We start from the raw sequence: 25,701 nt of genomic DNA on the forward strand, positions 1-25,701 counted from the left end.
AATAAAATGAATACTTTTTTTAATCCTTTTAAAATTTTTGACAAACATACTATAATTCAGTTGAAATGAAAATCTCAGACAACCAGGTCCCATTCAGGTAAACATTAATAACAATATACATTTTGCTGAAACCTCATTATTAATAAATAAATATAATCTTATTTTAATATAACACAGCGTGTCCCCCCCAAATTGTTAGGTGATTTAAGAATCCTATACATGCAAGTATTATACTTCACTCACTACAAAACCCAACTTGGGGTGAAAAGTAAATACAAGCACTTTAGCCTGAATTCCATTAAGATGTTGGACACAAAACCCACTGAATCTAATGGGAGAGTCTTTCGTTTGACTTTAGTGGGTTTTGTTTCAGGGTTTAAGTAATGCTGTCCATTGCAGTAACTATCATTTATCTTGATTAGCAAGATATTTTTGTGAACCATTTCTGAGTGTATTATTAAAGGCCAAACGTAGCTCATGCAAATCTCTCATTGGGTGTTTTGAGTGAATTGGGTTAGTAGGATTTAGCCCTCTTCAAAGATAACGGGCTGAATTAGTTGACATAGAAAACATCATGTCTGAAGATACTAGCTTTGTTGTTCTTTCTGATATTCGCTTCTAGATGCTGGAAATTTTGGTAGGAAACTCTGTGCTACTGTAACCCACGCACCTTCTGGGTGTGGAGTTCTGTCCCATCTACTGGCATTGAGACCACTTAGAGAGAGAGATAAAATGAGTCTGCTCTACAGCCTCAGCTAACAGCCAGTTGGCTTTTAACCCATGCGGTAAAGGCTCATGCACCAAGCTCCAGAGGTCCCAGTCATTGTACAAGTTACAACAGTAACAGCTAGTTGAAATGGTCAGTGTTTCATTGTCTTTGAGGTGTGTCTGCCACACTGTGGATAGGGTTGCCAGGTGTCCAGTTTTCAACCAGAACGCCGGGTCGAAAGGCACCCTGGTCGCTCCAGTCAGCACCATCAAAAGTCCGGTCGGCGGCGCAGCTGGGCTAAGGCAGACTCCCCACCTGCCCTGGTTCCACGAGGCTCCCGGAAGCAACCGGCATGTCCCTGCAGCCCCTAGGCACAGGTATGATCAGGAAAGCTCCAGGCGCTGCCCCCGCCCCAAGTACCGCATCTACAGCTCCCATTGGCAGGGAACCACGGCCAATAGGAGCTGAGGAGGCGGTGCCTATGGGCACAGGCAGTGCGCACCACTCAGAGTGGCCTGGCCGTGCCTCCCCCTAGGGGCTGGACATACTGGTTGCTTCTGGGAGCAGCGTGGAGCCACGGCAGGCACAGAACCTGTGTTAGCCCCATTGTGCCACCAACCGGGAGCCACCAACCGGGAGCCACGCTGCCTGGCCGGAGCCTGCACACTGAACCCCCTGCCCCAGGTCAAAAGCCCCTTCCACACCCAAACTCCCTGCCAGAGCCTGCTCCCCCACCCACATCCCAACTCCCTCCCTTTGTAAATCTTCACAGTCAGCTGGACTTTATTATCTTGAGTCATTTCATATCATCTGTAAATTTTACAACCTCATTGTTCACCCTCTTTCCCAGATCAGTTACGAATATTTTCTTGACTGCACAGCCCCCAGTACATATCCTTGGGGGACCCAACTATTTTCCATTCTCCATTATGAAAATTGACCATTTATTCTTACACTTAGTTTCCTATCTTTTAAACAGTTACTAATCCATGACAAGATCTTCCTCTTATACCATGCCTGCTTACTTTGCTTAAGAGCCTTTGGTGAGGTGCCTTGTCAAAGGTGTTCTGAAAGTCCAAGTACACAATATATCAACTGGCTCACCCTTGTCCACATGTTTGTTGACAACTTCAAAGAATTCTGCAGTGAAGACTAATGCAAAGAAGTCATTTAACTTCTCCACCAGGACCTTATCTTCCTTGAGTGCTCCTTTAGCACCTTGGTCGTCCAGTCACCACACTACATGGAAGGCTTCCTGCTACTGATGAACTTAAAAAAATTGTTGTTAGTTTTTGTGTCTTTAGTTAGTGGCTCTTCAGATTCTTTCTTGGTCTTCTTTATTATATTTACACTTGACTTGGCAGAGTCTGTGCATCTTTATTTTCCCTCACTAGGATTTGATTTCCAATATTTAAAGGATGGCTTTTTGTATATAACTGCCTCTTTTACTCTGCTGTTTAGCCATGGTGGCATTTTTTTGGTCTTCTGTTTTTTATTATTTGGGGTATACATTTAGTTTGACATTCTATTATGATGCTTTTAAATAGTCTTTATGCAATGTGCAGGCATATCATCCTTGTGATTATTCCTTTTAATTCTAATAAACTAGCTTCTTCATTTTTAATCTTCTTTTTTTGAAGTTAAATGCTACTGTGGTGGGCTTCTTTGGCATCCCCCCTCCACCAGGAGGTAGAATTTAGTTACATTATGGTCTCTATTACCAGACAGTTCAGCTGTATTCACCTCATGGACCAGATCCTATGCTCCAGTTAGGACTAAATCAAGACTTGCCTCTCGCCTTGTGAGTTCCAGGACTAGCTGCTCTAAGTAGTCGTCACTAATGTGTCTACATATTTTATCTCTGCATCCCTTTCTGATGTGACATGTTCCCCATAATATGAGGATATCTGAAGTCTCCCATTATTATTGGGTTTTCCGCCTTTGCAGACTCTCTAATCTCCCTGACCATTTCACAATCATCATGAGCATCTTGGTCAAGCGGTCGGCAATATATTCGTACAGCTATATGCTTATTGTTCAAGCATGGAATCTCTATCCATAGAGATCCTGTTATGCAGTTTGAGTCACTTAAGATTTTTACTCTGTGCTTTCTTTCACTTCCCCGCCAGCTCAACCTACTCAGTCGTTCCCGTATAGTTTACACCCTTGTATTACTGTGTCCCATTGTGTGCTTAGTCTATAGTTTAGAAGAACTCTGGGAGGTGCAACTTCCACTAGTGGAAGCCAGACACAACTTTTGGTATTAATTTGAGGTGAGGGCACAGGACCACTTTGTCTCTGTGGGATATGATGAAAGGAGCAAAGTCAGAGATTGAATCACTCTTTTAAAAGTTATAACTGGTTTAAGATGTTGTCTTTGGCAACAGCTGGAACAACAGCACCCTCCTCTGTGCTGAAGAGGTAGGTCTATCAGCCCTATGTTAAGGTCTCACTGATTCTCTGACCAGCAAGACGCAACTAACCGGACAATTAAGAAATCTTTTGACAAACTGCCCACTGGTAGCTGATACACTGAGATAGCTGCACTTTGATAGGAGACCAAACAAACAAACAAGTCAGTACCTTTTCTGTTGTACATAAAATCCCAAAGAGAAAGATGTGGATGCAAACCACACTGATATCTATTATGCATAGAGAAAACTTTTTTTGTCATCCGTTATTTTCAGAACAGGTGGCTTTTGGTCCTAGACTACAAAAGAATCTCCTATACTTCCCTGGCTAATGTCAGGTACAAATGGTTAATGATCTGTGATACAAACCCTGAGGTGGAATAACTGGATTTGGAAGTGAGATCATAGTCTCTTCCTAGGTTAGCAATTCTCATGGATACAGGTAGTAGAAACAGAGTTTTCTGTGAGAGATCCAAGAAATCCATATACCATTATTGTCTGGCCAATGCTGGGACAAATAGTATGACTTAACTCTTGTCCTGTAGCTGTTTGGATCACTAGTGGGATCAGTGGGAAGATGTAAAGAAACACTTTACTCCTGTCTACCAGAAACATACTTGTGACCAAGTTGCTGTCAATCGCTGCTCTGGACCGGAACTGAGAACTTTACATACTGTTGCTTGTTGGAAAGAAGTGTATGGAAGTTTGGCCCCACAGAAACCAGAAATGAAGGAGAGGAAGCAGGAATCTTCACGAATGGCCTGATTGGCAAAGCTAGAGACAACCCAGTCCTGCAGACCTGGACCCATGATGTTGTTTCTTCCTCTTATGCTGACAGTTCTACACATGCATTTTAATTTCAAAAAGGCAATAAAGGTTTGACATGTGCATAGATTGATTTTCCATATAAAATAAAAAGTAGGACTGCTGCAATCGGCACCATATCTTTTAAAATACTTCTATCATACTGGCGTTTGCTCTACACTATTTATTGCAGAAATTAATTTTAATCATTCTTTAGTTCATTTATATATACACATATAAACGAATACACGATTTATAGCACTATATTTTAATTTCTTTTAATTTTCAATAGAAATTCTTATATAAAGAATATTCATATGAAAGGTAAAACTCTGCCTAAAACTAACTGACTAAAACTCTGCCTAAAACACTAAAAACTCTGCCTAAAACTAACTGACTGTCAAGGAAACATAAGGACTTCTGATTTATTAGTAGTAATTCAGATGAATTATGTTTTATATTATCTTTTATCTTTCATTTAATATCATTAACACAAGAGATTTTCATTTCCTCACATCATTCATATGCAAGAGTCAGCGTATGAACTGATCCTTCTACAGTTAAAAATAAAGTAACTGTGATATTTTGTAGTCAAAGGGCCAGAAGTTTACTTGGTATAAAATAACATAATTCCGTTCAACTCAGTGCACCTAAGATAATGTATACTGCTGGGGATCTGCCCAAAGTCTGCTTAAAAATTGTTCCATTTCCTTTAAAAAAGAAAAATTAAAACAGATAAGCAGTAAGCAAATATCCTCCAAAGTACAAAATGCTGTATGGTTTATTTATTTGCAGCTGCCTCTGCAATTTTGAGATGAAATGATTTTTCAGAACAGACAGTTATTTAAAAGAGTAATTTAATTCTGAGATAGATAAATTCCTGCAATGTACATGTTCCTATACCTGCTTGCCAGCACAAGTGTGATTTGGTGACTCAAGGTAGAAATATTGTGCTCATTAAAACTTTATTTGATTTATATGATGATGCTTCACACCATTTCCACTGAAGAGCTGTTTAATCATAACATAAATTGTATTGTTTTTTTTTGTATACAGCTGTTCAGAGAATGCCTGCTTCATTTTATTCTGTCTTTCACATAGATGTGGAGTGGACAGATTCAAGCGGAGTATAAGATATCAATGTAAGTCCCAGATTCTGTAACTGACAGGATGCAGGTGAACTGTTGTGCCCATACAGAGTTTCATTGCCATCAATGGAGTTTCTGCCCATGTCCTAGGAATTATAGCACTTAGCTGCACATTCACGGTTGTGAATGATGTGAATAGATACTTTCCCTTGGGGTTTTTAAATTATGGCATTTTTGGATTCCATATCATGTCCAATATCACAAGAATTTATGAGCTTGTTAAAAGATTCACCCACTTCATATATTTCTCCCACCCCATTGAAAATAATTAAATTTCCTTCAGGAAAAACAAAGAACGTTCACACATTTATTCCAACTGGAGGAGGTGGGGGGAACCCACAGCAGTACCCGGAGACATCACCTGTTTTCTGCAGTAAACAGGGCTCTTCACATGTGTGGGAGAGAAACATTTCATTTTTCAGCGGAGAGCAAAAGATACGCAAAAGGTACTACGCTTTTGAAACTGACCAGAACATGACCCCGCCCCCAGCAATAAAAATGTTCATGCATCTCTAAACAAAATTGGTCTAGGAAGACATTAAGACTAAGACTTGGTGCGTAACTGGATACCCAGGATCCACTGAGCTGTGGGCTTAGACACCTTTTTGTCTTCTGAATAACATTACAGTGCAGCAATTGGACATACATTATAATGTAACATAAGGTTGCCAAAGGGTGGCATGTAAGGTTTCTACTGCAAGACAGTAGCTTACCGGTCATCAATCACTGGGAAATGTATGTATTATGATATTTAAGGAATTATTTATCTACATTGAAAACTATGTTCTTTGTAAAGTAAGACAGGTCACTAGAAGGAGATAAATAAGTTTTGTTCAGCCCTGGGTGGATACAAAATGTATATCTGTGGATGCAGACATACATGGATATAAAGCAGATATCCACAGAGCTGCAGGGCTCTACCAGGAACCGCAGGGGCGAAAGTGGCAACATGTCAGCTCAAGAGCATTTAGGACTAGGCTTCTTTATAGTGGAGACCTCTGAGGTAAGGCAAAGGGGAGGAAAACTGAACTAAATATTTGTATTTCTTCACACACACAAAAAAAAAAGTGAAAAAATTCAAATGAGATGAAGAAATATTTCATTCTGATTGCTCCCCGCCCCGCGAAAATGCCTACTTTTTTGCTAGCCCTAGTTATTACTTGGAGATTGAGGCCCCATGGTGCTAGGCCCTGTACAAACATGCTTTACTAATAAATTAGGTCTAAATATGGTCTTTAAAAATGTTACTTATTATATATCACAATGCTAAAGCTTGTTCTTTTTCTGATGTATCCTTATAGCCAATGACTGGTTTTTCCATTTTTTTTTCTTTTTTTGCTTTTCCATGGTGTTCATGAATTTTATCATAATTCTATATTTTCTCTTATGAAGCTGTGTTTCCTTCCTTTGCTGCCCCCTCCCATTTTGATAATCCTGACATCCACTTTAAATTTGTTTCTTGTTTGTACTTTCATTACAAAATAAAGTGATCTAACCAAAAACACCAGCCTAACCCCATCAGCTGTACTCAATGCATTTACAGCATGAATAAATATAGCCCATTCACTCCTGTATTCATCATCTCAAACCTCAAACTAAGAGAGAGGAAAAATAATAATTTATAATGCTGCAAGTAATTAGCTTGAGAGTTATTTGCAAAAGTACTAATTTTAACAAGTAACACCTAAAGGATGACCACTGAAAAGGGAAAATGCATGGAGTAAAATCCTGGCCTCTGTGATTACCTTCACTAGGAATAAAAGGTTTCTTCTTATCTTGTGTTAGCAATTGAAGGCAAGGCAGTTTGTAATTTTCTCATGTTTCAGTAGATAAAAACTATAGAGCTTTGCCTTTACTAGGAAAAAGGTATCGTTTGTTAACATGTGCTAAGGATACACTTTTTTCCCTAGCATCAAGGCCATTGAAGTCAATGGGAATAGCATTTCAACACTGTTCCTTTTACAATTGCTTAGGTTTCCCAAGCACTGAAAATATTTTCTGCAATCTCCACTGCTTCCTTTGTTACTGTTGGCCCTTTTTGCACTTCTTACTCATTATTTGTGCTCAGTATTATGGCATCCTTGCTACTTACTGGTATTTTTATGTATTACAAATGGAATGTCATGAGTTTGTGTGTTCTCACTAAAACCGCTGTTCTGAAAAACCCCAAAACAAACCACAGTCCTATTCTGGACAGCACTTAGGCCCCAATTAACCATTTACCTAACTTTTAAAAAGGGAGCAAACCCATTGAACTCAGGAGCTTAAACGATGCGTTGAATAAGGATAGACGTTTGCATTTTCCTGAATCTGGCCCAAATTGCACAGAAGTTAGTAAGCACTTTGTTTTATTTTTTGTTCGTTCCATAAAGTACATTGGGATAAACTTACTGAGGGAGAGAAATATTTGATCTATAAAGGCCAAAATTTTCAAACTTTGGTGCCTAATGATAAATTAGGGTCATGAACAGCAGGCTTATAAATAAAAGGGATATCCCTTTTATTTAGGAACATTTTATATGTTGGTTTAAATGTTATCATCCTCTATTGAATTTAATAGCATTTTTCAAGATGCAGCTTGAATATAAGAATACGTATGTGTATCTAACCTTTTTGGCTATGAAACTATCACTATAAAATATTACTACACACTAATAACTTAATCTTTAGCATTATTTCCCAAGAGGAAAAAACTTAGAAATTATACTAATACATTCTGTAGTAGCTCAATGACTTCTTTATACCGTAATTCAACAATGCACTTGAACACGTTTAACTTCAAACACATGCTCAAGTCCATCCCAATACAGCAAAACCCTTAAGTATGTGCTTTAAATCCCATTGACTTAAATGTCATTTATACACCTGCATAACAGCGTGTTGAATCATGGCTATATAGGGGCTGATCCAAGGTTCAGTAAAGTCAACTGAAATTAATGGGAGTCTTTCCATTAATTGATTTGGATCAGGCTTGTAAAGCTATAAAATCACTAAACATTATGGGTCTGATTCATGTAGTAAGGTCCCTGTACGCTGCCAGAACAATGCAAAGGGGCCTTAAAGTGGGTGTCAGAGTAATGTGGGTGGGCATTTACACCTACATGGAGACTTCTTTGCACTGACAGAGTGTTGTAAAGGGGTCTTAGCATAAAGGAGAATTAGCCCTGTTAGCTTTGAACTAGAGCTTTCATGATTTCTTTTGGTGAGAGAATGAACTGTAGCCAGGCCGACCTGTCTCTTTAATTACATTTTCTACTGGAGAGCAGCAAGAAGCATAGCTGTAATGTCACTGACTCCATTTATTTTCAGCTCAAGAACAGTAGAGCTGATCCAGTTTAGCAGACTCATTTTCTCTGGGGACTAATCAGAATAAAAAAGTTACATCTGAGTGGGAATGTGTCACTTTTACCCCCCGTCCCCAATTCCATTTATATGGTATAAGGGATGGAATTATAGACAACTTCTAACCATAGAATATCAGGAAGGGACCTCAGGAAGACATCTAGTCCAACCCCCTACTCAAAGCAGGGCCAATCTCCAATTTTTGCCCCAGATCCCTAAATGGTGCTCTTAGGATTGAGCTCACAACCCTGGGTTTAGCAGGCCAATGCTCAAACCACTTAGCTATCCCTCCCTCTGTGGCTAACACTTCATAGTACTACCATTTAGCTCTCATAGGAAACAGATTTAATAAAGGAGTTGTGTTCAACACCTATTTTCCTTCACCTAGTAAGAGAAAAATGATTTATTGTGGTTTGTATTACTGTAGCTTCTGGAGGCTTTAAGTAAAATTGGCATCCTATTATGCTAGGTGTAGTACAAACACATTATAAGAGATAATTCCTGCTCCAACATTGTTACACTTTAAGTAGATAAGGGTAGGAAGTAGAAATAGAGGGTAAGTGACTTGTCCAAGGTCACCAAGCAAGTCAGCGAGGGGGCTAGAAGCTAGGTCTCTTGTGTCACAGATCAGATGTCTCTCCACTAGACCATGGTGTCTAAGGAACTGTGTTGAAAGATTTAATGGAGCAGGTCAAAACTTTTCCATCAACATTATTTGAGAGAACTGGGGTCTTGGTTAAACTTTTTTTCCATGATATATTTCTACTTTCTGTGCAAAATTTAGATTTTTGTAAAAAAAAAACCTGACAAAAAACCTTGGTTTTGTCCCCCACCCATTTTCCAATCACACACACCAGGGGAGGTGCCTTGTCTGCCCAGCAGCTCATGAGCTAAGGAATTCTCTCTCTCTTCTCAGGCACTCATACAGGAAAGATTTATCCTGGATGTCCAGGACGTCCAGGATGTCCACGACCCTTCTACTCCCCCTTCAGCAAAGAGCGTCGGCTAGTCTCAGAGAGACGATGCCGCATACTCTAATTGCCTCCGGTGAGGTGATTAGACTAGTCAGCGGTTCAAACGGGGAGGAGAGATGGGGTCACGCAATTCTAGGCCCAGGCAGACCCTTCGCTGGTCATGTCATGCAGAGACAGCCGCCTTGGATCAGATCTTTTACCGATCCACTAAGATGCAGCCACCGAGCTTGCATTAGAGATATCCCCGGTCACGAGCTTACAGCTTTGCAGGGAGCTCTGGGCGTCTTTCAGTGGCCCTCATTCACATTAGCACACACACACACACACACACACCCCAAGTCCTCTGTATCTTCACACCACGATGCATCTCCTGTACAATAACCTTAATGCTTTATGTCCGGACTTAATACAACCTTTGAGGTGCTAACAACCCCTCAGCACCGGTGCAATAGCCTAATGCATTAACCTTACTGGGGGCGGCAAACAAATCCCCAGTACCGCTCTGCATCTGATCTTGCTGCACAATCAATAAGTTTGGATGGCGTAAGCCCAAAAGGGACAGACGGCCTCACGGGCAGCCCTCCTCTGATACCCCAATAGAGATTTCCAAAGGTCTCTTACTTCTATTGTGGTGCCACGGGGTTCGAAGGGGAACGGTCCACAGAAGCTGCCGTTGTCTCCGCAGGCGTTGCCATCCCGGGCGAGCCCCCACATTGTCAGAGAAAAACACAGTTCTCACTCTTCAGGTTGGGTGCAGCAAGTCAGATACGCTTGATTATCTCAAGCAATTGCACAGTGGAAGAGCGTACAGTAAGACACAGGGTTTCCCCCATCTAGGCAGGTCTCTCCAAGATAAACAATTAGAGCAAGCATTTATACCTTTATTACAGACAATAATGAGTAACAGCTGCATATTGTTTATACATATTCCTTCATATCATCTTATTTTTCTCACCAATTTCCTCTTATAGTCTACATTTGATTCTTATCTAATACAAGGTCACAACAGCCCCTCTCTGTTCTTTTCCCACTCACTTCGCACTATCCCCGCTTCTGCAAATCTCGCGTTATTAAAGCTAGAGTTAGCCTGACTCCTGCTCATTTCAGAGGCCTGCATCCAAATTCCCTTTATCTACTTCCACACAGCTATATTATTACAGTTTTTTAAGCTTAATTTTTTGGTATTTGAATTTCTACCAATAAATTAAATTTTTTAGTAAACTCCCCTCCCCCACCAGTTTTTGACTAGCTCTAAGATACAGCTAGGGCCTGCTTGTTTTCATTCACTGTAGAAAGATAGTTTACCGGACATCCATTGAGTAATGTTGATGCATTCTATTTGGTTTTAGTAAGGGAAAAATAGATTCAATTAGATGGAAACAATCCCAGTTTATAAGAACTGGTGCTTGGCCATTTACTGAAACTGGCATTGAATAGGTTTCAGAGTAGCAGCCGTGTTAGTCTGTATTTGCAAAAAGAAAAGGAGGACTTGTGGCACCTTAGAGACTAACCAATTTATTTGAGCATAAGCTTTCGTGAGCTACAGCTCACTTCATCGGATGCATTCCGATGAATAGCAACCCTTATCAGAGTCATTAAAAATTTTGTTTTCCGTTTCACATTTGCTTATGAAAAGCAGCAAACAGACACAAGTTTTGACACGCTGGGAGATGTGACCCTTTATTTCAGTGCAGAAGTGGATCTTACTGAAAATCTCTTTTGAACTTCTACCTAGGAAAGATAATTGCTTAACGGAGAAAAAGATATCAAGTGATTAGATATTTTCACTTCATTCTTATATGAAAGTGAATGAAGCAGAAAAAGCTGAGAGACAGTAATAACTCCATTCTGTATTTAAAGAAGAAAGCAAACTTACTTAGGAAAAAATTGAGCTGCCATTTCTTCTCCTTTATTCCCTTCAGTTTATGCCTTTTACAGAGGAATTTGTCAGCTTCCTAGCTGTCATGCAATCTCTCTCCTGACCCAATGGATAGGATTGGATAAAACATTCTGTCAAAATCCAACTTTTCATGTAAAAACAATTTTCCATTCATGAGAAATTTGTGAAGTGTGTCTGCATTCTGCATAAAATTTTGTTTCTTCATCTAAAAAAAACAAACACCTGAAAACCAATAAGCTTACAGCCAAAAGCTGATATATTGTGGCTGAACACTGGAACATTTTACTTTCGATACCCCACCCTGGTATACGTTGGAGTTGTAATTTGTTGTCCCCATTCTCCTCCAGAGGCACAACTCTGCAGCTATTCTACATCCTCCCATGATGCATCATGGTCAGGGAATCGGTCATTCAACTGCTTCCCTGCATCATGAGGAGAGATCATGGTGCATGATGAAGATACAGTCCTACCTGGGAGCCTGGGGGAAACTGGGGGCATGATGCATCTGATCTACAACAGTCACAAGTGTCAGGGGACCCGGTTATGTCATAGGCAGGCAGGCCTAGTGGTCAGAGTCCAAATGCCTGAGTCAAGGGTCGAAACAGAGTCAGAGTCAAAGGTCAGAGGCAGATTACCAGGAGTCAGGGAAGACAGGAGCAGGGCAGTGACAGGGCAGGAACAAGACTGGGTTCATGGTAGGATCTGGGCTACAGCCCTGGAAGAGCAAAGCAGGAGCAGGGCTTAGAGAGAGGAGCACAGGGAGCCAAAAAGTCCAAGGGCATGTGCATTGAGCAGCCAGCGACTGAACAAACAAGCAAGCTACTGCTGCTGAGCTTAAGAATGGGCTTGCTAGCTTCCTCAGCCAGGACAGTCCATCAGGCAACCTAGCTGGCTCATTAGGGTGTCAGGAGTATGGAACAGGCACAGCTGCAGGGCCTGACTCTTGACAGTAGGGCCGCAGAAGTATTTTTGTATTGAAATATTTCAGTTTTCAATTTTTCACCAAAAATTGAAAGTTTTACATGGCAGTTAGAGTCAGAAAATCAGCTTTAACGGGGATACCAGATCCTTTTCCTGTATCACAGGGCTTATCGAGCCCTCTGCTAGCTGAATATTGAACTGAGCAAAGGTGTGTTCTCCTGAGTAGATCCTTTCCCTGCTGCTTAGCATGGGTAAAGAGAAGGCACCCAGGAATGAGATAGCCGTTCCATTACAATGTTACCGCTAAATATGGCTGAGTTAATAAATCCATGATCACTATGGATCACTTCATTTGGTTGCCAAAATGGAAGTGAATTACCCTAGAGAATCAACAGAAAAATTCAGGACAAAGTTAATCTACTACTGCCACTTAGGTCTACTGCTACTGAGGTCTCATGTGAGAGATGAGAAAATATAATTTTATCTCAGAGGACTGGTTTCAAACAGATAAAGGACAATTTTGGAAGTGACAAACTAAATGATTAAGTGACTTGTGGCTGTTGCATGATTCAGATGAAGGAAGAGGATATTGACAATGACTTTCAAACTTTTCCCGAAGATATTGAGGTAATTGAGAATATCGATAAGTGTTTGCTTGTGATGGAAAAAAAAAACAAAAAAATGTTATTTTTCACACACACACAACTCCAGTGAAAGGTAATAATGAGAAAATAAAGAGACAAGAAATGGTTATGGGATGCTTTCCAAAATTAGACGCATTTTACGGTAGTATTTATTTATTTTTTTTTAATTGATAAAGTAGGTTTTTTTTTCTGGTTATAATGATCAGCCATGTTTCATAAGCCTTCTGTAATACAATCCACTGGCACCACATTGTATTTCAAACACATTTTTCCTACCTGTCAAACATAACCTAAATATATCCTAAGCCTCAAATATCTGAATGAGCTTCACAGGTGCTATTACATTTGAATAATACTGATTCCAATAAAACTATTTCCCCATGTTTAATCCCCCCTCCTCGCTGTTCCTCAGACATTCTTGTCAACTGCTGGAAATGGCCCACCTTGATTATCACTACAAAAGGTTCCCCCCACCCGCCCCGCTCTCCTGCTGGTAATAGCTCACCTTACCGGATCACTCTTGTTACAGTGTGTATGGTCACACCCATTGTTTCATGTTCTCTATGTACATAAATCTCCTCACTGAATTTTCCACTGAATGCATCCGATGAAGTGAGCTGTAGCTCATGAAAGCTTAGGATCAAATAAATTGGTTAGTCTCTAAGGTGCCACAAGTCCTCCTTTCCTTTTTGCGGATACAGACTAACACGGCTGCTACTCTAAAACTGGTTCCATTGTATGTCTCAGCAACGTTCAGTACTTTCTATGGAAGTATTGAAAACGTCAGGTTACTTAAACAAATTCATCCCTGATAAGATGCTAAATTTCTCTCCTTGTTACTCGTTCTTCTATTTCTTTTCCTTTATTTCAAATTTACATTTCTTCTAAATCTTGTTGTGCATTTTCCTCTGTGTTCAGTATCCATTTTTCTGTAGGCTTTATTCAGAATGTGACTGTGGCTTTGCCACAAACCTTTGCCAGGGGACAAGCATCTATTTGAGGCTTCCTCCTACTCCCATTGAAGTCAATGGAAAAAAACTCTGAACTTCAGGGGCACAGGATCAGGGCCTTGGAGAGCCTGGGAACAAGATTACGATGCAGTGAGGCAAAGCCTGGCTCCAGTGCACACTCTTTTCCCCAAAGGGCCAGCTCTGGCACGCTGAGTGTATACATTTGAATTGGGGCCTTAATGACTTCTTTCCTCTCTCACAGCCTATCGCTGTACTGTCTCTAAGGCCTGGGCTTGAATTAAGATACGCAACTTCTGCTAGGCTATTCGCGTAGCTGAAGTCGAAGTATCTTAGTTCGAGTTACCTGGCCATCCTCACGGCAGCGAGTCGACCACAGTGGCTCCCCCATTGACTCGGCTTACTCCTCCTGCCGAGGTGGAGTACAGGCGTTGATTCGGGAATCAACTTATCGCGTCTAGATGCGATGCGATAAATCGATGCCCGATAGATAGATCACTACCCGCTGAGCTGGTGGGTAGCGAAGACGTACCCTAAGCCAGCTAAGTGCAGTGTAAATCCATGGAATGCAGCTTGGAAACACAGCTTTGCTTGATATATTGGAGGATGCTGAGATGCATGGTGCTTGCTAAACGTATGTACTGTACTCGGTTTATCCTCATTCTTCTTGGCCGGTCCTATGCCAGTCTTCAGATTGTACACTTAATGAATTAACTGCTTGGCCATGGTCTGTAGATCCTTGAGTGATTGTTTTAGCCTCTGTGAAAGTAGATTCAATTTAGCTAGCAGTAAGTACAGCTTTCTTTAAAGTTACGTCTGTTTCCATCAGTAATCCCTCATACAGAATAAGGTTGTTCTTCAGTTATCTCATGGGACATATCCCTGTCCTACTATGAAACAAGTTTCCACAATGTAGCAATATATTGGCTAGTACATTTATTACTGATACAGTTTCAGCTGTAAAAGACATACCCATTATCAGGCAGAGGAATGCAAAACATATAGTCTGACATCAAGTATCCAGAGAACGTATTAGCAGAACTTGTTCCCTGTGATCTGGGGACTCATCTTTGCTACAAGGTAGAATACGCATCTCAGACATACAAAACCAGTTTATAAAAGCCACTCCAGCCTCATCATGGCTGGGCAGGAAAGTGGGGTGGGGCGGGGCAGGGAGTGTCAAGGTGCCTTCCCCACTCTGAACTCTAGGGTACAGATGTGGGGACCTGCACGAAAGACCCCCTAAGCTTATTCTTACCATCTTAGGTTAAAAGTTCCCCAAGGCACAGATTTCTTTCTTGCCTTGGGAACCAGCTTCGGTTAAAAACCTGATATGCTACCACCACCAAGTGATTTAAACGAAGAACAGGGGAAGTGCCCACTTGGAGACATCTTCCCCCAAAATATCCCACCAAGCCCTACACCCCCTTTCCTGGTAGCGCTTGGGGGGATATATATAATAATATCCTCACCAATTGGTATAGGTGAACACAGACCCAAACCCTTGGATCTTAAGAACAATGAAAAATCAATCTGGTTCTTAAAAGAAGAATTTTGTTTAAAGAAAAGGTAAAAGAATCACCTCTGTAAAATCAGGATGGTAAATACCTTACAGGGTAATCAGATTCAAAACATAGAGAATCCCTCTAGGCAAAACCTTAAGTTACAAAAAGACACAAAAACAGGAATACACCAGCACAAGCCAAATTTCACAAGCCAAATTTGAATTTCACAAGCCAAAAAACAAAAGAAAATCTAATGCATTTTTTATCTACATTATTTACTAACTTTACAGGAGTTGGAAGGTTTCCATCCTTGATCTGTTCCCAGCAAAGGTATCATACAGACAGACAGACAAAAGCCTTTTTCCCCCGCTCCAGATTTGAAAGAATCTTGTCCCCTCATTGGCCACTTTGGTTCAGGTGCCAACAAAGTTATCTTAGCTTCTTAACCCTTTACAGGTGAAAAGATTTTGCCTCTGAGCAGGAGGGATTTTATAGCACTGTATACAGAAAGGTGGTTACCCTTCCCTTTATATTTATGACAGGGGATCAAGCTGGATGCTAGACATGCTCATCAGCAGATGGTTTCTAAAATAGGCTTTGTAGAATATCACGGTTGGAAGGGACTGCAGGAGGTCATCTAGTCCAACCCCCAGCTCAAAGTAGGACCAATCCCCAATTTTTGCCCCAGATCCTAAAATTGCCCCCTCAAGGATTGAATTCACAACCCTGGGTTTAGCAGGCCAATGCTCAAACCACTGAGCTATCCCTCCCCTCCATGTATCTACTCCGATGAGTATAAGTAGTATGCAATATGCTCCAGTAAGGCACGCAACTGCCAGTAGAATGGAGTGAGGTGACAAGGGGGAATACGCCATTCTAATGCTGCAAGCTCCCCTACCCCGTCTTGCCAATGGCCCCAGTAGTACAAATCCCCTCCTACACCTTCATTCCCACTAGTAAGGCTGTGAACTCCTCCCTCTCCCCAAACATTCCCTCACACCTCCTTTCTAATTTTGGTTTCTTATCCCTCATTCTCTGCCATCAACACCTCCTCCCCCAAACACACTTTATCTTCCTCAAAACCTGTCCCCAAGCTTCCCTCCAATCCTGTGTTACCCACCCTACTTCACCCTCACTAAAATGAACTCCTTGGCTCTGGTTCCCTCCATCTCAATGTCAGTGTAATTCACATCACTGCAGCAGGCCCATAACTGGACTTTCCACACTTTCTTCTCTTGTTTACAGTTTGCATTTGTGTATTTCATTTTCCCATGCAAATTCCACGGATCCTTTTAGTACTAAAAACTCTTTCAGTCTTCTGTTCCTCCCCACTAAGTGGGCATACAGTACATGAACACTGCAAAAGCAACATTAATTGTGAATGTGTTTCAAGCCATAACCCCCAAGATTACTCACAGAGGAACATTATGCCCACAAAGGATTAATAGTAGTATGCATGACACATGCCTATGATGCTACAGCAGCCTCAAGAGGAGCATATGCTAACATGTGGACCATGCCCCTTGGTTCCTGCCAAAGCCATAATTCCCCAGGTCCACCCACAGAACATCAATAGAGGGTTTAAAGAACATCCTAGCAGGTGACTGTGGATACACCAGAACTGGTGGAAGTGTTTTATCCTGCACTCTCCTCTTTGACCAAGACTTTTGTGCTATACACACAGATACAAACACCAGCCCCTATTGTCCTCAGTGATGAATGACCCTATAAAAACAAGATGCTGGATGCAGTCAATGGAAAAACAACACTGCATTCTCAGTCTGTTCAATTATTCTAAACAATAGTGAGGAAAAGAATTAGACAATTTGGAAAAATACCTAACAGTGCTTTTACAAAAACTGAGAGATTCCATCCTGTCTTTTAAAAATAAAAAAGTCTGGTTCCTGGCTAAATTTAGGGGGTTGGGGAAAAGAGTAGAATGGAAGTTATTCTTAAAAAAATATGCTGAAAAATCAAGGGATGCTAAAATATTGTCTCTTTGGAGGACGAGGAGGCTTTAGCCTTAAACCTGCAGTGTGAACAGGTAAAATTTTTGCCATTCATTCCTTCTTTACAATCAATGCCATGAAACTGGCTAACGCCGTATTATCTCTCTTTCAGATCCGCACAATTGTAATGAAAATGGAATGAGTAATCAGAACTTTGGTGCATAATAGTCTGTAGATAATGGCAGTATTCTGGACTTGTCCCATCCAGTATTCTGTATCCGGATACTCTCTTACCAAGATAGTGAGACAGCAGCATCTCCTACTGCTTTAGAATGCTGCTGTGGTCGGTGTTCATGGCCAGCCATAGACTTTTGACTGCTATTTCTGCTTTTTTATTTGAATTATGGCTTGGCTCTTTTATTATTGATTCTCAGTTTCACAAAAGCTGCTATTTACCCTACACGAGGACATACAGCCAATTGCCAAATAAATTTAGGGACATGCAGAGAAGCAGGTGACCAGCCAGATCTGATACTAGTGTCAAGTATTTCCCTCTGCTCTGAATGTGAAAAGAGACACGTTGGGGGGGGGGGGGGGAAAGAGAGACAGAATAGCCTGGATCACCATGTCTGAATATAGCCATATATAGTTCTCTTGTTGATCCAACAACCCTTTGTTTTTAAACATAGAAACAACCTACCCATTATTATTGTATTACAATAGCACCTCTCATCTAAGTATTTGTAGAGTAGATGCCTCTCAACCAAGACAAACTCCATTGTGTTAGGTGCTGTACATACATGGACACAGTTGCCAACTTTCATGCAGTAAATAAGCGCCCCGACATTCACAATAAGCCAAAAATCAAGTTAATCCCATTTCAAAACAAGGCCAAAACAAGCCAGTCCTTAAGAACACCAACATTCTATGTGACTAGATCACCCCCAGCACGCCGTCTGGGACTGTGGTGGGCCTGCTGTGCACCCCTGACTCTCCCCCCTTGACTCTGCTTGCCAGGACCCTATCTAAAAAAAACCACCGCAACAAGCCAAAAACTAGCCAAAAAGCAACTCACAAGCCAATTAAGCCAAAAACAAGCCCAATTTCTGAGTTTTTTTCTGCAGGTTTGGCATGTCCGATTATGGAGTCCCTGCCCCAAAGAGCTTACAATCAAAATGGAGGACTCAGACAAAAGGGTAGGAAAAGGAAGAATGGCCATACCCATTTTGTAGAGGAGGAAAAGGAAGCACAGTGAGATTAAGAGGATGTTTACATTGCGTCTGGCAGGATGTTTCCCAGCTCAGGTAGACAGACACACGCTAACTCTGCTTCAGCTAGCACATTAAAAACAACAGTGTAGTCAGGGTAGGATGGGTGGTGGGGCAGGCTAGCTGCCAAAGTACAAATCCACCCTGATGCTCTGGATACATACCTGAGCTACCAAACTGAGCCACTGCCCATACTCTCGAGGTCTACACCGCTACTTTTAGTGAGCCAGCTCAGGTAGACCTAGTGTATATCCATCTATCTGCTCTGGGAATCATGTTTCCAGATGCAGTATCGATGTACCCTAAATTACTTCCCCACAGCAGCCAACACCACCTCCTTAACGAACGCTTTCTTGTCCAACGCACGGTTTACGCATTCTGTCACAGCTGCCGAGGCACTTTTGGAAATTTTACCCCAATTGTTGTTCATTTGGACCGGACATTTGAATATGCTGATCTCCTATCCTCTGAGCTGTCAATTATTTTGGGGCTATGAAATACAGTCTAATTAAAGAAATCAATTTGTGAAACCATTTGTATTCTGGTCTCAATCCTTATTTGCATAGAGACAGCTTTAACACAAATAGATGTGCAAACATTAAAAATGTACTCAAAATGACAGATCTTCGAGCGAATGCACAGCCTGCAGCCGAAACAACCTACGTTAAAGCAATGCCACTAGCCATAAAATGTGTATGACAGTCTCTTTTCCCACGAATCCGAAAATAGAGCGTTCGTCATGAGGGTTTGTTTTCAAATTGTGCAAAATAAACAACTGCAAGAATGGTAGATTAGCTTCTAAAATGTAAGGAAATGTAGAGTCACGTTATGAGGTTGATATTTCTATCAATACTATGTACAACATCATCTTTAGCAACAAATCTTTCAAAATGGCATGTCCTAAGGTATTTGCATGGCAACTGATTTATATTCCATTTTAATAATGCATAAAGTCCCTTTATCTCTCCCCAACTCCTGGAAAACTACACGTTTCAATTCTTTATAAAAATCACACTCTCCTTCCATAAACTATGTAAGCACCATCACCCCAACAATTTATACACCTCGTTAAAATACACACACACCACGAGGGTTATCTTAAATTATTTTGCCAGGATGAAGTATCTATGGCATAAGCAATAAACTGCAATGCCACTCCTACCTCAGTAAGGGCCTGAGCCAACACCCACTGAAGGCAGACTTTTCATTTGCCTCAGCGGGCTTTGGATTCAGCCCCTACTCTGCCTTAGGGAACGCCCACACTGGGAAAACATGTCGTGTTTAAAAGTGTGTTCGCTAACAGGTTTTACCTAATGCATTTTTCACACTAACTTTTTAAATGTGTTCTTTGGTTAACCCGAAGGTGTTGCCTTAGATCATTCAGTATAGTTTGATTTACTTGACATCTTATTTTCCCCTCAAATACTCTTGAACTTAAAAAAAAAACAGTTACCAATTATTTCTTCAAAAGGTATTTTCAAAACAGTAAACCACCAAGTGAAATCCTGGCCCCATTACTGTCAATAGCAAAGCGCCCCACCCCCCAATGGGAGCCAAGACTTCACATTGAGTCTGTTCTGTTGCATACGGGTGCTAAGAGGAAAGAGGTTCCATAGCTTGGTAATCAAGATGGTGCGTATTACAGTTCGAAACACGTTCCTGCTTGACAAAACACCACTAGGTATGTAAATAAAGGGCTGCAGATTGAGTGAATGTTATATCTGAAAATAAACTCTTAAATTAACAATGGTTTCTTTAAAAATAGAGAAAGGCTATATGTTTAATTATAGCAATAAACTGATATTTTAGGGCTCCCGTGGCCACCTTTACTCTTACTGAACAGTATTTTACTACAAAAAACAGACTCTTGGATTTCAATGGGACTACTGGTGTTGTAAATGACTCCTTGCTGTGACTAGGAGTGGCACAACTGGGCCCTTAAACTTTGAGTATTCTGTGTTTTTCAGTATATTAAATATAGACTTTTCTTTCAAGTGAAAAAGAATAAAAATAATTAAAATCAACGTATTTTGAAATCATGCCACTGTAACATCCTTTAGTTGAGCTCCAGTGACTTCTGTGGAACCCTGCCAGTTCACACCAGCTGGCCTGAAATATTTGAGATATTACCAGGGAGACTTAAAATACATTGCCAAAGTCTTATGAGGATGTTTTTTAACTGAGAAACAGTGTGGGTAGAAAATATATAATTTATTATTTGTATTACTGTACCCATAAGGAAAATATATAGTCTTCCCGGTTTGGATAATTATATAAGCCTAAATACATCCTCTAAAAACATCCGGATACAAAATTTAGGCTCTCCGGAGAGTTTATTCTGTGCCTGCACTTTATGGTGACTGAATATTTTAAGGTTTCAGAGTAACAGCCGTGTTAGTCTGTATTCGCAAAAAGAAAAGGAGTACTTGTGGCACCTTAGAGACTAACCAATTTATTTGAGCATGAGCTTTCGTGAGCTACAGCTCACTTCATCGGATGCATGCTCATGCTCAAATAAATTGGTTAGTCTCTAAGGTGCCACAAGTACTCCTTTTCTTTTTGTGAATATTTTAAATACCTAGATACAATAGACCAACCTAGATAGATTCTCTTCAGTTTCAACTAGGCCTGTCAAGCAATTGAAAAACCACCCATCGTGCGATTGGAAAAAAAATCCAAATCGCACGATTGTGAAAAAAGTCCACTCAGTCCTACTTCTTGTTTAGCCAATCGCTCAGACAAACAAGTTTGTACATTTGCAGGAGATAATGCTTCCCGCTTCTTGTTTACAATGTCACCTGTAAGTGAGAACTGGTGTTCACCTGGCACTGTCGTAGCCGGCATCACAAGATATTTACGTGCCAGATACGCTAGAGAGATTCATATGTCCCTTCATATTTCAACCACCATTCCAGAGGACATGCATCCATGCCAATAACGGGTTCTTCTCTATAACGATTCAAGACAGTGTGGACCTATACATGATCATTTTCATCCTCTGAGTCACATGCCACCAGCAGAAGACTGATTTTCTTTTTTGGTGGTTCGGGTTCTGTAGTTTCTGCATCTGTGTTGCTCTTTTAAAACTTCTGAAAGCATGCTCCACACCTCATCCCTCTCAGATTTTGAAAGGCACTTCAGTTTCTTAAACCTTGGGGTTGAGTGCTGTATCTATCCTTAAAAATTTCACTTCTTTGCGTTTTGTGAAATTGTTTTTAAAATGAACATGTGCTGGGTCATCATCCAAGACTACTAGAACATGAAATATATGGCAGAATGTGAGTAAAACAGAGCAGGAAGCATACAATTCTCCCCCCAGAAATTTCAGTCACAAAATGTAATTAATGCATTATTTTTTTAACAATCGTCACCAGCATGGAAGCATGTGCTCTGAAATGGTGGTCAAAGCATGAAGGGGCATACCAGCGTATCTGGCACGTAAATACCTTGCAACGCCGACTACAAAAGCACCATGCGAACACTTGTTCTCACTTTCAGGTGACAGTGTAAAAAAGAAGCAGGCAGCATTTTCTCCCGTAAATGTAAACAAACTTGTTTGTCTTAGTAGTTGGCTGAACAAGAAGTAGGTCTGAGGGAACTTGCAGGCCCTAAAGTTTCACATTGTTTTATTTTTGAATGCAGTAACACGCACTTGCACGATAAAGAGATTGCACTACAATACTTGTATGAGGTGAATTGAAAAATACTACTTTTGTTCATCATTTTTACAGTGCAAATATTTGTCATAAATATGAAGTGAGCACTGTACACTTTGTATTCTGTGTTGTAACTGAAGTCAATATATTTGAAAATGTAGAAAAACCATCCAAAAATATTTAATACATTTCAATTGGGAGTCTATTGTTTAACAGTGAAATTAAAACTGATGAATCGCGATTAATTTTTTTAATCATGATTAAATTTTTTGAGTTAATCACATAAGTTAACTGCGATTAATCGACAGCCCTAGTTTCAACATTATTCTTCTTAACTGCCTGTTGTGTACTTCCCCTCTCCCAGAGCCTGCAATCCCACCCTCTCCTCCTGCACCCCCACCCCCTGCCCCAGTCCAGAGCCTGCACCCAGCACCCAAACTCCATCCCAAAGCCTGCACCACAGACCTCCTTCCCCACCCAAACTCCTTCCCAGAGCCTTAGGCAGGTGGTGGGCAGAGTTTCGGGGGGGGGGGGGGGGTTTCTGGGCAGCATGAGTGACATTACTGGCCCACAGGGAGGATTTGAGGACTGGCACTGGTCCTAAAATAAACTGAGTTTGAGACCCCTGACTTATAATCACTTAAAATCTAATCTTTTGTAGTTAATAAATCTGTTTGTTTATTTTACCTGAAGCACTGTGTTTGGTTTAAAGCGTGTCAGAGGCTCCCCTTGGGAGAACAAGCCTGGTACATATAAATTTCTTTGTTAAATTGACAAACTCATATAAACTTGCAGCATCCAGCGGGTATAACTGGACCCTGCAAGAAGGAAGTTCCTAGGGTTGTGTCTGGGACCGGAGATATTGGCTAGTGTCATTCGGTTGCACAATCCAAGAAGAAGCTTACATGCCAGAGGCTGTGTGTAAACAGCCCGGGAGTGGGGGTTCTCACAGCAGAGCAGGGTAAGGCTGGCTCCCCGAGTCAAGGATTGGAGTGACCTAGCAGATCACCGGTCCAGAAAACACGAGAGGGGAATGTCACAGCACAGAAGGCATATTTAAATACTCTGTACAAATACAATACAAGTCCGGTCCTGCTCCAAGGTCAAAAAGCAATGAAAACATTGTGTTTGTTATTTTTTTTTTAATGCGCTATAATAAGGAAAGCCTGCACTGTGAAACTCCTGGTTCCCAGATTACCATTGCTACATTTCTCTGCGATAATATGAAATTCTAACCGACTCCATTAATAAAATGCAATTATAGTTCCATCGGTTTAATGTGGAGTTATAAAAAGTCACCAGCACTCATTCTTAGAGATGAAATTGGCCAGGTTAGTGATGATTACGAGGTATAAAAAGAGATAAACACCTGGACAAAAGGTCTTAGAAGTTGCCATTGCCTGCTGAAGCTTTTAAGGGTTATTTCCACCCCCTCCTTCCGGTCTTAAACATTTTTACCCATAATAAATAACTTTGCAATGTTTACAGAAACAGCATATTCCATGTCAAATTGATTTCATAACTATGATAAACTGTTTGCAGGCAGAAAAGTTCTTGATAGTTACTGGAATTAGGTACAACAGATGTCACATTAACATTTGACTGAGGAGATGACAGATGAGTGATTACAGTGTGGAAATATTAGGCAAGTTGATAATAGGCTTTCTAACACATACTGCTGTCATTTCTTAATGCTGTTGGGCTTAAAAGAAAACCTGAATGAACAGAGTAGTTCATGAATATAAGTAGGTTATATTCATAAGGGTCTAGCTCAATATTTCATGGGTTTCCCCTATTTACCCCGCACATTACACGATCAATCCTCATACTTGTTTAGGCTACTGAAGAAGGGAGTTACAGGCCAAGAAGAGACACCGTTAGCCAAATATGAAGTATCTGGGTCTTTAGGAAGAGAACTATGAATTTTAGCAAAAGAGAAACTTTTACATGATGGTTACCGGAAGTTATTTCTACTGGATCTAAGGCACAGTTAGTTGCTCAAGGAGCATAGTATTCCCTACTCCCAGGCCAATACATTTGTTTCAGTGCTGACAAAGATTTTTTTTAGCGTGTGACTGTGCACAAACTTCAAAAAAACACAAACAAAAACACACAAGGTGGGGCTGAGTCGCACCAGTGTCCATAAACCAGCAGTGGTTTGTTATTTGTATTATAGCAATATCTGAAGACCGCAACTGAGACTGGGGCTCGATCGCGCTACGTGAAGACCAACCAACCAAACAGAAACAGAGCCTGCCTTGGAAGATCTTGCAATCTACATAGACAAGACAGATTGTGTGGGAAAACGGGAATAAAAGCAATTTGCTCAAGGTTGCATAGCCAATCAGTGGTCAAGACAAGACTAGCAACCCTTTTTTCCTGATTCCCATTCCAGTTCCCTATCCACTAGGATATACTTTTGCCTGTAAACTAGCTTTGAAGTTTTTGGTGAACTTTTGCACTATATGCCAATGCCCACATTTTTGTTTGAGGCTGCAGTTAGCAGTGCATTTTAAATCTGAGCTGAGTTCACATGGGATGGTTCAGTTCCTCCTGTGTGACTTACCACATAGGACTCACGAATCTGAAGCCATTGTATATCATATCCGTACAATGCCTACTTGAGGCTCCTCATGAACTGCACGACAGTATACAGCACTCGTAAAGCTTAAGAATTACTTGACAAAGAAAAATTAAATGTGCCCAACGAGCATTTATAATACACGTAGTATCCACTTTTCCACACATATAGATTGTCCAGCTTTATCCTTGAAAAGATTCAGATCACAACACTAATCTGGACCTTCCTTTTGCTGGGGCCGAGGGGGCGCGGAGGGGGCAGGATAAAACCAAAAAAAAACCCAAAAAACCACCCAAACACATCACATTAGCTTTTAAGCTTAAAAAAAACCCCACCCCCTAAGAAAACAGGTTTGTTGTTTCTTTTCAAGTCTCATCACACGCAAAAATGAAAAGAATAAAGATAAAATTAGATTTGTTAAAGGGACCAATTGATTTCAGGGGGAGTTAGATCAGACTACTACTTCTTTTAGTTAGATCTTCAAGAAGGGATGAACTCAGGGAAGGCAGCATCTAACTGACCTTCTCCCATCATGTGTACATACAGCGGCCAGCACAGTGAGACCCTGATCTCAGGCTGACAGTGGGGATTGAACCAGGCACCTCTAGACCTAGAAGCATATGTTGCTAAAGCTTGAGCTAAAGAGGCAGACTATGGCTTTGGAAATGAATATCATCTCTAGACTGGGCATATTACAGGACACGCAATACACACCATCCAGTGAGTCATGTAATTCCAGCGAAAAGAGGAGGCTCATCACAAACACAAGGCCCACAGACATTCAAATCCCAGATGGCTCCCATCTATGGGGATGTTAACACAGCTGTCAGAAGTGTCTCTGCTGCACTTGTAGAGATCCCGGCGCTAACTTCGATCATCTTGCTAGCTCAAACAACAATGGCTATGCAAGCCCACCCAGAG

Source organism: Lepidochelys kempii, chromosome 5, assembly GCF_965140265.1.
Source record: "Lepidochelys kempii isolate rLepKem1 chromosome 5, rLepKem1.hap2, whole genome shotgun sequence".
Classification (NCBI taxonomy): domain Eukaryota; kingdom Metazoa; phylum Chordata; order Testudines; family Cheloniidae; genus Lepidochelys; species Lepidochelys kempii.